This window comes from Bombina bombina, chromosome 4 (assembly GCF_027579735.1).
Source record: "Bombina bombina isolate aBomBom1 chromosome 4, aBomBom1.pri, whole genome shotgun sequence".
Lineage (NCBI taxonomy): Eukaryota > Metazoa > Chordata > Amphibia > Anura > Bombinatoridae > Bombina > Bombina bombina.
In genome coordinates, this window is record NC_069502.1 from 9,021,917 (window position 1) to 9,039,263 (window position 17,347).

General features: G+C 39.8%; 2 non-coding genes across 2 annotated transcripts; both read right to left on the minus strand.

Moving 5' to 3' along the window:
• Nucleotides 1-7,321: 7,321 nt before the first annotated feature.
• TRNAY-GUA (transfer RNA tyrosine (anticodon GUA)) lies at nt 7,322-7,410 on the minus strand. The gene is given in 2 exon segments: nt 7,322-7,357; nt 7,374-7,410. It is a non-coding gene; the product is annotated as a tRNA-Tyr (tRNA).
• Nucleotides 7,411-8,745: 1,335 nt separating this feature from the next.
• TRNAL-UAG (transfer RNA leucine (anticodon UAG)) lies at nt 8,746-8,827 on the minus strand. Its single transcript has one exon. It is a non-coding gene; the product is annotated as a tRNA-Leu (tRNA).
• Between the last annotated feature and the right edge of the window lie 8,520 nt (nt 8,828-17,347).

Sequence of the window (17,347 nt, forward strand, 5' to 3'; positions counted from 1 at the left end):
TGACCTATACACACACACAAACATAAACACTGACCTATACACACACACACACACAAACACTGACATATATATATATAAACACAAACATAAACACTGGCATATATATATACACATACACACACACATAAACACTGACATATATACACATACACATAAACACTGACATATACACACACACATACACTGACATACACACACACACATACACACATCTATAAAAAATTGCAGCGCATCGCTAATGTTCGGGATTGGCTTAAAGAAAAGGTAGCAACACTACACGAGGCAGCCACCTAATTATTAGTGCCCCCCAGTTTTGACTGTTATATCTTATGTGCCCCCCTATATTTTGTTCCTAGAGTCGCCACTAATAATACTATACTTTGTCTAGGGAAAATTGCATTAGATTGGCTTACAGAAGGTAATTACATTGTGTTTCGAGCAGCTGAGGAAAATATGGCATCTCCATATTCTCTTCAAGCACTATTACATTGCCATATAAGAAAATTGCCAATAAAGGTGAAGAAGCTTACTTCCATCTATTCAATTATCAAGGCTTGGCATACCCTGTGTACAGGGTCGGCTACAAGGGGGGGCATTGGGGGGCAATGCCCACCCAAATGGATTGCTGTGCCCCCTCAAAAAATATTGATATGGTTTGATTATATCAATATTTTTTGAGGTGGTTGGATAAATCAGCGTGTATTTTATTTTTCTGCACTGGGGTAAGTGAGCTGGAGGATTGTTGGATGTAATGGCCCCGCCCTGTGTCTGACTCAGCCAGGTTGGGGAGGGGGAAGACTGAATGATAATTTACTAGGAAGCACGTATAGGCTCAGCACAGCCAGCCAGGGACTGGTACGTATACTGTATTAAAGTTTGTAATAAATGTATAGGTTTGCATGTTGCTTTAAGCTGGATTTTGAAAAAGGAAACATATGCTTGTCTTGGCTGGTGTATTCCCAGATCTGCCCCAGTGTGATGAGGATGTCTGCTTGTGTCCTGTGGAAATAAGGTAATGCCTGAACCTTGTGAGGCAGTCAGTGCAGGACACACACCCCTGGGGCTGTCGTTTCCAGCCCCCCTCCCCAATCCATCATAAAAACGGAAGATCATACAACTGTACCAGTAATCATCAAACAGGGAAACTATCACCCCAGGGTGTTACATATGATTATGGTTATTAGAAAAATACCCAGATTACTTATATATTTTTCAATGTAAAATCTATTAGTCTCGTAAGGTGATTTATACATAATTCATAACATTTCCATCTTAAAATTGCTATAAGGTGGTTCATTCTGCCTAAAAACATTATTACGTTTATTGCAAAAAAAAAAGTTAAAAACCACAGCTATATACCCCAAATCCAGGGGCTCCTAATTATTTGAAGCAAAGGGATTAGGGGGTGTTCACCTAGAGATGAAAATGCACTGGAAAGGAAAATATGGTGAGCACCTTGGTTTTTTAATATTTGTTTAAATATCTTTGAAACTATACTTTTTTTGATTAATTTATTTACTATTTTAGAGGTAGTGCCCTGGAAACATATGAATAATAGGTCACTATTTAAAATAAAGTTTGTTTGTACAGGCCAAATGGTTACAGGAATACACAGCACAATGAAATTAAAAATAAAAATACTCCTTATGTGTTCATGCCGTGTATTAGTTGTGAAGGTTAGAAAATGACTGATTCTGGTTCAGTGACTCATGCTGACTGGCCACTATCTGGCAGGGCTCCCAGGTTATGGTTATGAGTGAGGTTGTTTTAACTGCTTATACCAATTTAAGATGTCATTTCGGAGGGGTTCTAGAAGGGATAAAAAAAAAAAAGATTGGTTTAGGTAATGGAGAATAAAATGAGATCCCTGTTGGCATGGATATTCTATTCTGTTTTATTGACATGTCAAAACTAGTTAATATGAATCATGATCTGCTCTTGTCATTTAATGTCAATAGTATACTTGGCACTCAAAAGCAGTGGGTAATGTTTTGTACAGCTTGTCTACCAAACATAATTACTGGTAGAGCAGTGGTTTTGAAAACCAGTGTGCTGGAGTCATAAAGAATGTTAAGTAGTCAGTATGGGATGGGTACATATATTTAAATACATGGTTAAAGTAAATTTATTTCATGTTTTGCATTTGGCCCTATTTTTGTCCTACTCCTTAGTGTTAATACAGAAGTTTACAAAACCTGGGAAACCTGTGCTCCTAAAATGTTAATAATGCTGACTCCTGCATTCTCTTGAAAAGTAAAATGAATAACCTCTATAAAGCCCATTTAACAGGGCTCTCAAAAATATACCGGTATATTTTGTATCTATGTGTGTCCCTTTTCTGGAAAGTGTAGGTCTGCTCTTATTTTGACTCTCATATATGCTTTGTAAATGCGTGCCCCCTCGTGAAAAAAAAATGCCCCCCCATTTCATTTGTTCTGGAGCCGACCCTGCCTGTGTAAGTCAATAGAAGCCGATCCTACGATTTCCAATCGTTTGTTAATCATTGGAAACCCATGCTTTACGGAGGGTTTGCAACTTTCCAATTTACTTTTATCACCAATTTTGCTTTTTTCTCTTGGTATTCTTAGTTGAAAGCTTAACCTATGAGGTTCATATGCTAATTTCTTAGACCTTGAAGGCCACCTCTAATCTGAAAGCATTTTGACAGTTTTTCACCACTAGAGGGCGTTAGTTCATGTGTTTCATATAGATCTCATTGAGCTCACACACACGTGAAGCTCCTAGGAGTGACACTGATTGGCTAAAATGCAAGTCTGCAAACTGCCCCCTTATTTCATTTCTTTAGACAAAGGCTTAGATACAAGGTAATTACAGAGGTAAAAAGTGTAATATAACTGTGTTGGTTATGCAAAACTGGGGAATGGATAATAAAGGGATTATGTATCTTTTTAAACAACAAAAATTCTGGTGTTGACTGTCCCTTAAAGTAAAACGCTACATGTCTCTGTTAAGCTAGAGAAACGTATCTTCTTGCTCTTTGACTTTGAAGCCACCAGATATGTAAATATCCAATTCATTAATTCCACGATTCTGGGTGGGAGATACCCGATACTTAAAAGGGACAGTCTGCACCAGAATGTTTATTGCTTTAAAAGATAGATAATCCCTTTATTAACAATTCCCTAGTTTTGCATAACCAACACAGTTATATTAATATACTTTTTACCTCTGTGATTATCTTGTATCTAAGGCTCTGCAAACTGTCCCCTTATTTCAGTTCTTTTGACAGACATGCATTTTAGCCAATCAGTGCTGGCTCCTAGGAACTCCACGTGCGTGAGCACAGTGTTATCTATATGACACACATGAACTAACACCCTCTAGTGATAATAAACTGTCAATGCCCTGAGAGAAGAGGCTGCCTTCAAGGTCTTAGAAATTAGCATATGAACCTACTAGGTTTATCTCTCAACTAAGAATACCAAGTGAACAAAGTAAAATTGTTGATAAAAGTAAATTGGAAAATTGTTTAAAATTACATGCCCTATCTGAATCATGAATGTTTATTTTGGACTAGACTGTCCCTTTAAAAACTAGAAGAATAAAAAAGAACCCTCTTTACATAATCTGACTAAATTACTGTTAAAACAGGCTATGATGGAACAATTTGACAGTAGTGTGGGATCTGACCAGAATATAAAATATATTGTAATAAATCGCTCAGCTTCTTTAAAACATGAAAATACTACGCATTGCTCCCTTTACGTCATATAAATATGTGGAGGAACTACTTGAGTGGAGTATGTCCTGAGGTAAAGAGGGAGAGAGATTAGGTTTTGGTTTCACTGCTGATCTTTGGCTTAAAGGGACAGTCTAGTCAAAATTAAACTTTCATTATTATTATATTATAGAAAGGACTTGTAATTTTAATCGACTTTCCAATTTACTTTTATCATCAAATTAGCTTTTTTCTCTTGGTATTATTAGTTTAAACTAAACCTAGGTAGGCTCATATGCTAATTTCTAAGCCTTTGAGGGCTGCCTCTTATCACATGCTTTTTAAATCTCTTTTCAACACAAAGAGACAGAAAGTATATGTGGGCCAGATAGATAACACTGTGTTCAGGTACAGGGGGTTATTTAAAGATCTAGCACAAAACAATGCTAAATGCAAGACAATAGATAATAACAAGTCACAGTCATGTGATCAGGGGGCTGGAAGAAGGTTCCTAGAGACAAGGTAATCACAGAGGTAAAAAGTATATTAATATAACTGAGATAAGGGGCAGTCTGCAGAGGCTTAGATACAAGGTAATCACAGAGGTAAAAAGTATATTAATATAACTGAGATAAGGAACAGTCTGCAGAGGCTTAGATACAAGGTAATCACAGGGGTAAAAAGTACATTAATACAACTGAGATAAGGAGCAGTGTGCAGAGGCTTAGATACAAGGTAATCACAGAGGTAAAAAGTATATTAATATAACTGAGATAAGGAGCAGTGTGCAGAGGCTTAGATACAAGGTAATCACAGGGGTAAAAAGTACATTAATATAACTGAGATAAGGAGCAGTGTGCAGAGGCTTAGATACAAGGTAATCACAGAGGTAAAAAGTATATTAATATAACTGAGATAAGGAGCAGTGTGCAGAGGCTTAGATACAAGGTGATCACAGGGGTAAAAAGTACATTAATATAACTGAGATAAGGAGCAGTGTGCAGAGGCTTAGATACAAGGTAATCACAGAGGTAAAAAGTATATTAATATAACTGAGATAAGGAGCAGTGTGCAGAGGCTTAGATACAAGATAAAGGTAAAAAGTATATAAATATAACTGTTGGTTATGCAAAACTGGGGAATGGGTAAAAAGGGATTATCTATCTTTTAAAACAATAACAATTCTATGGTAGACTGTCAGTAGATTTGCATAATCAACAAATGCAAGATAACAAGACAATGCAATAGCACTTAGTCTGAACTTCAAATGAGTAGATTTTTTTCTGTCATTTTTAAATGTTATGTCCATTTCCACTCCCCCTGTACCATGGGACAGCCATCTGCCAATCACCAATGCATACACGTACCATGTGACAACCATCAGCCAATCAAAAATGCATACACTTATTCTGTGAATTCTTGCACATGCTCAGTAGGAGCTGGTGGTTTAAAAAGTTTAAATATAAAAAAAAGACTGTGCACATTTGATTAATGGAAGTAAATTGGAAAGTTGTTTAAAATTCAATTCTTTATGTGAATAATGAAAGTTTAATTTTGACTTGAGTGTCCCTTTAAGTTAAATGTGGGGATTTTTCCCTTTTTTTGAAGAAGAATTACACTTTTTTTTGTTTCTTTATCCTTTTACGCTCAGACTAATGAATAATCTAATTATCTAACTATGATTTAAATAGAGAATGACAGAGTTTTAACTTAGTATACAGTTTAAACACACTATAGGTCCCCTTTTCTTTCAATATTTCATATAGTTCAACTACACTTTTAAGGGACATAGTGAAGCTTAGGTCATACACAAAAAAATAAATTATCAAAATTATGATTTATGCATCAATGTAAATTGAGTATTCTGTGAAGGTACATGTGCAATATCTAAAAGAATTTGTCTCTGTCTTTCTTTGTACGCTATCCTTACCCAATGTATGCACTTTGTTATTCTCTAATAAAAATTTGATTTAAAAAAAAAAATGCTTTGTTCTTTTGATATTCTTAGTTGAAAGCTAAACCTAGGTAGACTCATATGCTAATTTCTAAGCCCTTGAAGGCTGCCTCTTATCTGAATGCATTTGACAGTTTTTAACAGCTAGAGAGCGTTAGTTTATGTGTTTCATATAAATAACATTGTGCTTACTCATGTGGAGTTATTTATGAGTCTGCACTAATTGCCTGAAATGCAAGTCTGTCAAAAGCACTGAGATAATGGGGCAGTCAGCAGAAGCTTAGATACAAGGTAATTACAGAGGTAAAAAGTATATTTCTATAAGTGTTTGTTATGCAAAACTGGGAAAGGGTAAAAAAAGGGATTATCTATATTTTTAAACAAATAACACAGTGGCGTCACTAGGGTTGGTGTCACCCGGTGCGGTAAGTTATGGTGTCACCCCCCCCCCCAGAAAGCAGACACACACAAAAACACAGGCACACACACATACAAACATTCAGACACACTTAAATACATACTCAGATGCACACACAAACACTCGGAAACACACTCAAACACACACACAAAAACACACACACAAAAACTCAGACACACACTTACAAAATATGTAAACTGCACTGCATTAATTATAAAGCTCATGCCTAGAGCTGCTCCCTGGCTCAGCAGAGCATCAAATGAAAGATAAACAGAGCACTCTAAAATAAATCACTGAAGAAAAGGTTTAGGCGCAAACTATGAAAATTCTGCTCTCTGACCCTGTTCTAAGTCTGTCAGTGCACAGCCCTGGGCCGCATGTCACTGAGCAGTGAGCACAGATAGGCAGGCAGGTTTAGGCTAGCAGCGCAACTTTGCAAGCCCCACGGCACGCCCACAACATTCATAGTTAAATTGGGCAGGGGAGGAGCAAAGTACAAACAAGCAAAAGCAGCCGGGAAAACTATTTGTTGAAATTGCAGCACTGGCTCAAGGGGCAAAAAAATTGTGTGTCTACAACTTCCCGAGTCCCACTTATGTTCACAAATTCCAGACCCTCTAATAAAATAATCTATGCATCTCAACATTGTATTTCTTTGAATTTCCTTAAAATTAAAAAAAAAAAAAAATTTAAAAAAAAAAAAAATTTTTTTTTTTTTTGGTGTCACCCCCTGGAGGGTGTCACCCAGGTGCGGCCCGCACCCCCCGCACCCCCTAGTGACGCCACTGCAATAACATTTTTGGTGTTTACTGTCCCTTTAACATTTGTGCTCATGCTCATTAAGTTAAATGTCATTGCAGCCTTATATTTACTTTTGTAGTGAGTCGTCAGAATGTGAAGAGGTCATTACACCTCATACAACACAGAAATAGGTTGTCATTATTATTATCCCATATGGTAGTGGTTAGGATTCCTGTGTTAAACTCCCGGTATGGGAATCTAATTTTTATTCATAATGTTTTATCTATTGTATGATAAAATGTTCATCATACGTTATCATTGTAATATTATTTTAGTAGTAATATAATTATTTGCTGAACAAATCACTTAATTGTCACAATTAAGATGTGGGTTTTACTAATTATAATTTATTTTATTTTCAGTATTATTGTCAGATTAAGAACTTTGGATATGTCTTAGAATTTATTAAGAAATATAAAATGCATGCAAAGAATCTTAATAAAAAAAACTAAGTGAATTATAAAATTTCTCCTTCGAGCCGGAATTGAACCAGCGACCTAAGGATTACTGAAGTTAACAGTCTACAGTCCTCCGCTCTACCAGCTGAGCTATCGAAGGATTCATACAGAAATATGCCCAGAGTCTCTATCTACATATAGATGGTGAATTTTTTTTCTAAATAAACTTTTTTTAAGTTTTGAAGTATGTTTGCAGGTATACTCATTTATATAAACAGATGCTTGTATTAAACAATTCTGCTTAAAGGGACAGTATACACTCATTTTCATATAACTGCATGTAATAGACAATAAGATGCAGATACTGATGTAAAAATCCAGTATAAAACTGTTTAAAAACGTACTTAGAAGCTGTCAGTTTGGCTCTGTTGAAAAGTTAGTTGGAAAGCCCACTGCAAGTGGGAAATAAGACACTCCCCCCTCCCCCTTCTTTTGCATATGAAAAGACCCTTTGCATAAACAGGAGCAAGCTGGAGAAGGTAGCTGACGGTATTCACATAAAACTTTGGGGCTTGGTTAGGAGTCTGAAAATCAGAGCAATGTTATTTAAAAATAAGCAAAACTATACATTTATTTAAAAAAAAAAAAAACTTTATGGGCTATATAAATAGATCATCTACAAAACATTTATGCAAAGAAAAAATGAGTGTATAATGTCCCTTTAATGTAAATTATGTTATACAGAACCCGATGACAACATGGTTGTGACATGAGAACCCGTCTGTACTTATGATCTATAGATATATACACTGTATAGAAACTGACAAACTTTCAGAATGCTAATTTATCATATATTAAACAAGAAATAAAGTAAATTATCAGTGTAGCCCTGCAGTCCGTTAAATAATATCTTATCAATCAAATTAATACTGCATTGGCTGGGAATCAAACTCAGGTTTCCTACTTGTAAGGCAGCTGTGCTCCCCACTATACTACCAATGAATGTCATACTTAATTTTTTCCATATTACCTATAAATGTGGTGCAGAATGTGAATAGACTGGATTACATTTCCAATAATCAATTATATATAACATGATAGAGATAACAATATGATCACAATAAAGCAAAAAATGTTCAATTAATGGATTATAATCTGATCAGATTTCATTTTCAGTTGGATATGTTTATATAGAACCCTAAAGGAAGATGACTTAGATTAGCAAGTAATAAATACATAGACAGTGTGATGTGGTGAGAAGAGCAGCAGATAATGTGCAGATATTTCATAATCTAAATGTTTTCTGCTTGGAACCACAATTACACAAAAAAGATAAATGAAGTGCACGTGATGCGGAACCAGTGTAGCAATTCCAACAACATTTAACATATTTAGCTCTCAAATAAATATACAGGGTGATATAAAGCACAATGATTTTAGTTGGCCAAAGTAACCTGTTTCTTAAATACGCAATATAAAAAAAAATAAAAAAGACTGGCAGCGGTGGGATTCGAACCCACGCCTCCAGAGAGACTGGAGCCTAAATCCAGCGCCTTAGACCGCTCGGCCACGCTACCATATGTATGAAAAATAAGCCATCACTTAGTAGTGGATGAGAACCTACACATTAAGGGGCTATGAAAGTCTTTTTCTTTCGTGATTATCAATTTGTCTTCATTCTCTTTGTATCTTTATTTGAAATGCAAGAATGCAAGTTTAGATGCCTGCCCATTTTTGGTGAACAACCTGGGTTGTTCTTGCTGATTGGTGGATAAATTCATCCACCAATAAAAAAGTGCTGTCCAGAGTTCTAAACTAATAAAAAAGCTTAGATGCCTTTTTTCAAATAAAGATAAAGAAAAAATTATAATAGGAGTACATTAGAAAGTTGCATGCTCTATCCAAATCACGAAAGAAAAAAATTTGGGTTCAGTGTCCCTTTAAACTTGCAGGATTCAGATAGAACATGTAATTTTAAGACACTTTTAAATTCACTTCTATTTTCTCTTCAAAAGATTTTATTGAGAAAATTAGGTACAAACAATCATTTTACGTATCCACGCAGGGATATACATGTACTTGAACAAATTGTAATATGGTTTTATAACCTAGGTCAAACACAATAAACAAGGAAGATTTGTATACCTTCATACAAGAATTTGAGTACAGATAATCGTAGGACATACATAATCAGTTTATTGCAACCAGATTGGAGCTGTTATTTGGAGAATGTCTAACTGAAAGTGCCCAGTTACGCAATTATTTATCATTTTACAATATTATACCTTAGAGATATTTTTCAGCGTTTTGTGTAAGAGAGGAGCGGGGAAGGGATATTCAGCGGGCGAGAGCCGCTCAAAAATAGTGGGGGGTAGAAGGGGGGGGCGGGAGCTACGAATATGTTATATAGAGAATCCCCCCGGGAGTGTACTGTAAGTTATATCAATGGGGTGGACCAAGTACTTAGGGTATAAATATAGGATCAGTAGTAAGTGGCCTTTGTAGGGTATATACTTGTAGAACAAGTATTTTATGAATTAAGGTGGCTAATGGTGTAGGGGGGTTGCCGGGGAGGAAAAGGGGGGGGAGGTCTCCACCTGGGGTGAAAATGTTAAGTATTCTATTTCCGGTAAACACTAACCTTCAAATTAAAAATTCGTAAATAGGTCTATGTATCAGTCAAAGCTAGACCAAGAAGGTCAGTAACAGTTTCATAAATGACAAGTGTTCATCAGGAAAAACATTATATACAAATTTGACTTATACATAGTGATAACACAGTTAAGAGTGTGATAATATGGTAACGAAGCTATAGGTATAAACAGCGTTGCAACCTTTATTAGCTAACCTTCTGTATTGTATAAATAAAACAAAAAAACAAGATCTATAGGTTTTCTTTGTCTATGGTTCTCTGTCATAGTATATGGATGGTATGTGAATCCTGTATCGTTAGGCAGTGGGACCTAAAAGTGCAGAGTGTAGGCATGTTCAGGTATTTTGATAAGTATAGTCTTATAGGCTACTTACCTAAGCCAGTTGTAGGTGTAAAAGGCAGCCAATATGGCGACTAGGAATATGGTAAGTATGAGGTCTAGCCCATAGCAATCACTTAATGCAATTGCGGTATCATAGCGGATATACATAAATGAACTGTAATTCACATGAGTGGATGTTGCTATAGAGTAATGTTTAGAGTAATTGTAGACTAGCAAAACCTCTTTCAGCAAAGGGAATTTTACTAGAACTAAAATTATATACCTCATCTGTGAATGGGAAACAGGAGGTTATTATATCATCAATACAACTGGGATAACGTTATGAACCATTAACTGCATTGAACAGAATATATTACCAAGTGTCCATAGCTCTGTCAGTATTGTTCTGTAGTCACGGGAACAATCAGGTGTCCTCACCTAGAACTGTAGGGAACAGGAAACTGTTGGGATGGAGATGTGGTTTGTAAGGACGGAGTTGTGCCCTTTAGGCTACTATTCCATCAGGACGTAGAGTTAGGGGTCTTCATTGGTTTATGGGGTTTCTTTTCTTTTGGCCTGATAGCTAAACTTTGTGGCAATGGGCGCCACTCTGGAGCTGTAACGTTAAGTGTCTCTGCATCTTCAGTTGCATCTTTGGGTTGGTTTGAAGGGTGAAATAGTCCCACAGAAAGTAGGAGTTTGATCCCCTGATCTGGTGTGGAAATGGTGTAATAGCGTTCATTTAATTGAAAGAATAGCTTGACTGGGAAGTCCCATCTATATTTGATGTTTTTGTGGAGGCATTGGGTAACCTGCTGGAAGGAGCGTTTCTTATCTAGACTATGGGAGGACAAGTATATTTGGATGGCCTGATAGGGGTCTTTTAGATTTTTGTTCTGAAATGAGGCTCTGAGTAGCTTTTCTTTTAACATGTAATAATGTAATCTAACGATTACATCTCTAGGTGATCCTGAAGGTGAGTTTCTCGGCCGGAGTGCCCGATGAGCTCTGTCCATGAGGGCCTCTTGATCTTGTATAGGTCCCAGGAGTTCCCGGAATAGATCCAGCAGGTATTTAGTGAGGTCTGGTGTTCCAACTTCTTCTGGTATGCCTAGAATCCTTACGTTGTTTCGGCGTGACCTGTCTTCCAGGTCCGCCATTTTGGATTCTAAGTCAGAAATCATTTCAGTGAGAGACTGAGTATAGGCAAGGAGGTTGGAGTGGTCCAGTTGGAGTTCTTCTCATTTCCTTTCCAGGATTTCTGTGCTTTCTCCAAGTGAGGAGATATCTTTTAAGTTCTGAGACCGACATTTTAAGCTCTTGTTTAAGAGACTAATGGTGAGAGTCCATCTTGTCTGACATGTCTTTAATGGAGTTCAGTATAGAGGAATTTACATTGGGGGGCCTCTCTACTGAGTGACCTGCGGCTCTATGGGATCCTTTAGTGGCGATCATGGATTTTCTAGAATCATCATCAGACATGTCTTGTTCATAGAGAATTTTGCTGGTAAAGTGATCTGATAGGGTCCTTTTTGGGGCTTCAGCATGTTTCTGCTTCTTCTCTTGAGAATGAGCCATATTGTAAAATGCGAGATTAATGTAAGTTCAGGAATTTTCCAAGAGAATAGGGTAAGTGACCTCCTGTGGCAGGTGGAGAAGGTGGATCCGGCACTCCCTAAGGTGGCAAGGTTAGCACATCATAAAATCTTGGAGGTGTGTTTCTTGAATAAGGTTGCCATTAGGGAGCGTGTTTCTTAGGATACAGCTTGCTTGGAGGTACACAGCAGTAACTATAAGTAGATAAGTAAAAGGCAACGTGGGGTAATACCGTAGGCAAAAAATGCTGATGGGAAAGGGAGGACAGAGGGTACTGGTGAATAAGTACCTTGCTCCACTGGGTAATAGGCTAGTTTGTGGAAAAGTCCCTAGGCCAGTCTCGTATATATTCAGTTGTATAAGGGTACACAAGATGTATAAAATTTGCACCTCTGGGTATGAGGAAAGTATGATCCAGATGCAGAAAATTTGAGTCAAGTATGGATGGTATTGGGCCTCTTCAGCTAACTGGGCACTGATGAGCAGCGACAATAATGTTAGTTATGGTTCAAAAGGCTGGGTGCTCCTGTTTAGGATCCTTTAATTGGGATCATGAAAAGTCTTAAGAAGTAACCCAGAGGGCCCCACACAAACCATTGCATATCAGGGGAGAGCCCTATGATTTGGCAGAAGGGCTGTGATAATATGGCAGTCTTTAAAGCAGTGGCATATGCAATAGTGAATAGGCGGTGTTAGACCTGGCAGCTTTTTGGCGTGTCTCCCCTGTCTTTTTGCCTTCTGACCTCCTGGTTTTGGACTCTGTTTTTGTTGGTTTATTGTCTCTGCGCACTTAACCACTACTAATCAGTGCTAAAGTGCAAGTGCCCCCTAGGTAAATTGTACTGTTGATTGGTTTATCCATGATTGGCATATTTGATTTACTGGTAAGTCCCTAGTAAAGTGCACTAGAGGTGCCCAGGGCCTGTAAATCAAATGTTACTAGTGGGCCTGCAGCACTGGTTGTGCCACCAACATAAGTAGCCCTGTAATCATGTCTCAGACCTGCCACTGCAGTGTCTGTGTGTGCAGTTTTCAACTGCCAATTCGACTTGGCAACTGTACCCACTTGCCAGGCCTAAACCTTCCCTTTTCTTACATGTAAGACACCCCTAGGTAGCCCCATGGGCAGGGTGCAGTGTATGGTTAAGGTAGGACATATAGTAATATGGTTTATATGTCCTAACAGTGAAATACTGCCATAGGTTAACATGGGGGCTACCTTTATAAATGATTAAAGCGTAGATTCCCTTTGAGAGCAGATGGACAGGTGGAGTTTGGGGTCCCTGAGCTCACAATTTAAAAATACATCTTTTAGTAAAGTTGGTTTTGAGATTGTGTGTTCGAAAATGCCACTTTTAGAAAGTGAGCATTTTCTTGCTTAAACCATTCTGTGACTCTGCCTTGTTTGTGGATTCCCTGTCTGGGTCAGTTTGACAGTTGGGCTGTTTGCACCTCTCACTAGACAGTGACACAAATGGAGCTGGGGTGTAGCCCGCATTTCCTGATGAGCCATCTCTGCTAGAAAGGAGGGGAGGAGTGGTCATTCACACCTGAAAGGACTTTGCCTGTCCTCACACAATGCAGACGCCAAACCCCTGGTGTGTGCCTGAGGCCTTGCCTGGGCAAGGCAGGATTTCACAAGCAAGTGAGAATCTTCTTTGAAGTAAACCTACTTCAAAGGCCAAAATGGGCATAAGAGCACCCAAAACTACAGACTTTAGAATCTTTCTAGGATCTTGCTGGACTCACGAGGAACTTCTGCAAGGAGAAGAGCTGAAGAGCTGAAGGAGGAGTACTGTCCCTTTGCTGTGTTGCTTTGCTGGACTGGCCTGCAGTTGCTGCTTCTGCCTGAAAAGAGTGCAAAGGGTAAACATTGCTGTGTGTCCTGCTTGAGAAAGTTCTCCAAGGGCTTGGAGTAGAGCTTGCCTAATGTTGGAAGTCTCAGGGACACCAAAGACTTCAGTTTCCTCGACCTGCAGCACTGGGAACTGTGTGTTTTGTGCTGTTCAAGAGGAGAAATCACTGCGGCACCGCCACCGATGCCGCTGGCCTGCACCGTGACTTGGCGACACCGCACGGAGCCGCATTGCCCCGCTTTGCACTGTGACCCTAATCTCACCGACGTCGTCATCAAACGACTTCACCGAGCCGCTGCTCACACCGCGACCTGTGGGCCCCACACTCCTGCATCGCCTGCTCACACCGCAGCCTGGGCATCCCCGATGCCGCCGCTCCTGCTGACAACGGCGCCGCTGCCTGAACCGTGGCCTGTAGACACCGCTCGTGAGGTACACGAAGCACCGTCCTGTCCCGCACCGCAGCACCCCGACGCCAGCACCATCGACTTCAGTGTCATCACCAGGCATCCCTGCCTGCACCGTGACCTGTGGACACCACATGTCGCACTGCCCCGCTTCGCACCGCAGCCCTGGTCTCACCGACGCAGCTGTACGCTGTCACCGAGCCGCTGCCTGCACCGTAACCTGTGGGCACCGTACGTCGCATCGTCCCGCTTCGCACCCCAGCCCCGACACACCTGAGTTCATCAGCCCGGAGTTTGATCCGCAACGCGTGTGAACACCAAGGGCCCAACGACTCCTGCACCGGCTCCGGAAGAGACGCTGCTCTCCGGAGCTCACCGCAAGGATCACAATGCCCTGAAAATCCAAGGTACTGTTTGCGGGTCTTCCCGACACCGTAGCTGGCCCGCAAACTATTGGTTTTGTGTATCACGATGCCGTGATAGCCCCAGGTGGAGCTATCGACTACAAGGAACTGTGTTTTTTAATACATCTTGCAGCATTCATATTTTTATTACTGTATGCTGGATTTTTATTGCATTTGGTCTTGTTTTAAATAGTTAAATATTGGCTATTTTTTTCTAAAACTGGTGTGGTGCCCTTTTGTAGTGTTTTCACTGTGTTACTGTGTGTTATGTACAAATGCTTTACACATTGCTTCTGAGATAAGCCTGCTGCTCGTGCCAAGCTACCAAGGGGGTGAGCAGGGGTTATCTGAGCGGGTATCTCCCTTATCCTAACTAGAGTGAGGGTCCCTACTTGGACAGGGTGCAAACTGACTGCCAACTGGAGACCCTATTTCTAACAGGCGGTGCAAGCACCTATCTTTATCCTATGCTTGGTCTCCTCCGGTGTCTGTCGTGGGAGCGTGTACAGCACTTAGGTTGGTGCGCTCCCTAGCATCAATATTGAAGAAGGAATCCTCTAGCTGTGATCCAGAGGGTTGTGAGGTCTGGGATGTAAGGCGCGTGTGCTACTTAGAGGCAGGGAGGCCTTTCTATGATCTAGCCTTCGGCGTGTAAGGGCCGCGCAGAGATCGCCGCAGGCCACTACAGCTGTTCCTTGCTACTCCCAGTCGGGCTATCTAGCGTCTCCCACGTTCCGCTATTGTGCAGGTCTGTTTTGTGCTGGCAGCATGGTCTAGGTTATCGGCTGAGAGTAGAGAGGGCTGGCAGGGAGAACAAGTTAATCCCTTGAATTGGCGCCAAATAGGAGCTGGAGGAAACGCAGAAGTTTGTTGCTCGTCGCTTCTTGGGGTACTAATAAGTTCTTCTTTTCCTTTCCCCTGCTGGTACAGAAACACAGGGATCAGGGAGGGTGGGTATGTGAGTAATGGATAATATAGATCCCTAAAAAGTAAATTATGCTGTACTTGGTCCACGGAGCTCTGTGCGACTACCCTGTATCGTGGCAAGCTCTACCCCTCTCACGTCTATTTCCAACTGTGCTGGTATCCCTTGTTTAAAAAGAATACGCACATATCCTACTAGTGGGAGCTGCTGCTAATTGGTGCCTGCACACATTTGTCTGTGTTATCTTCTACCTCTGCTGTGTATAAACAGTGTAGTACAGCAACAAACCGGAGAATAGTGCTCGTGAAGACAGGGGCTCTGCCAGGCTCCCCTAACATCTATGATACAAGAAATTTTGTCCACAGCACTATATTATCAATTATTTTTATTTTCTGTTAAACATACAGATATAAAATGCGACGTTTCGAGTGTTGCCACTCTTACTCATGCTAATACATTGTATCATTTGAAACAAATTTAAAGCCCTCAGTTTCGCGCCAACCACTACATTCAGTGGCTCTGCTGCCATCTACTGACCAACAAAAATATAACAGTTAAAAACATTACTTTGTTATATAAACTAAGTATTAGGATCTGTTTGCACTTAATTACTTTATGCATTCTAAATTTATATCTGTATGTTTAACAGAAAATAAAAATAATTGATAATATAGTGCTGTGGACAAAATTTCTTGTATCATAGATGTTAGGGGAGCCTGGCAGAGCCCCTGTCTTCACGAGCACTATTCTCCGGTTTGTTGCTGTACTACACTGCTTGTATTGAATTGGATAATTCTGCCCAGTACGTGCAACAGGAGTTTGTTTTGAAAATGGAAAACAAAGCTACAGATGGAACGAAAATGTTTGCCTACACAGAAGTAGATGCGGCCAGAATTACGGCTTTATCGAAAGGACCGAGAGACTTTTTGCATGCAGCACCTGCTGAAAATTTAAGCAAAACATTTGAACAGATGACATACAAAAACGCTAAATGGAGCCTGCACGTAAGCACCTTATCAGAATACTATAGGGTGAAAAGGATACCGAGGGGTCTGAGGATGAGCATTTGTCCCACATTACTACGGGATAAGAAAGAGTATTGTGACAAATTTGAATCCATAATAAACAAATGCTCCTACGACCTGATGGTTCTGACAGTGGAGTCTCTAATTGAAGAAATAGCAATACAAGAGGAAAAGATCAAACAGAGCTGTGAGGAGCTGTCGAAAAGTCTATCATCAGGAGACTTTGAAACACTGATCAAACAGATCGAAGATAAGACAACTGAATTACAGAAAACAATCAAAGACAGGAAAAGACAAAAGTTTCAAAGGGATGAAGCGGACTATCTTACCGGGAGAGTTTACAAGTGGAGAAACGGTTCCCATGGTAACAGCCACAACAACTATGGCAACAGAAGAGCCGGAGCACGCAGAGCCAATAGGAATCGAGAACAAGGAGCACAACCGGAAGGGGATATGACAACACCACAAGGTGAATCAGACGACTCCTCCCCTTTAGATTCAAGCAACGAAAGTCTCGGCATAGAGGTGGGAAGAAACACCGCAAGAAGCAGAGGCCGTGGCAGAGGTGGCCCGAGGAGATCGAGCAGGAGAGGGAAACAATCCCAACACTGACAACTGAAGACAAAGATGACAGATCAATAGATAATCGGACTGAGCTGCATAAAGGGGTAAGATCTGAACTGTCCACTGTATTGAACATATCTGGGAAAGAACTGACTAGCGAAGAGTTAAGCTTGCTAGAAAAAGGACTCTCCTTTTGCCCCTATGCTAATACCAATTTCTTTGAATTGAATAAAGATTTACAGAGGTTCTTTAGGAATATCAAATTGAAAACGTGGTTCCATGAGAACAAATATTTAGAATCTGAAAATAAGGATGTGGGTATTGAGTGGAAATTGAAAGATTTAT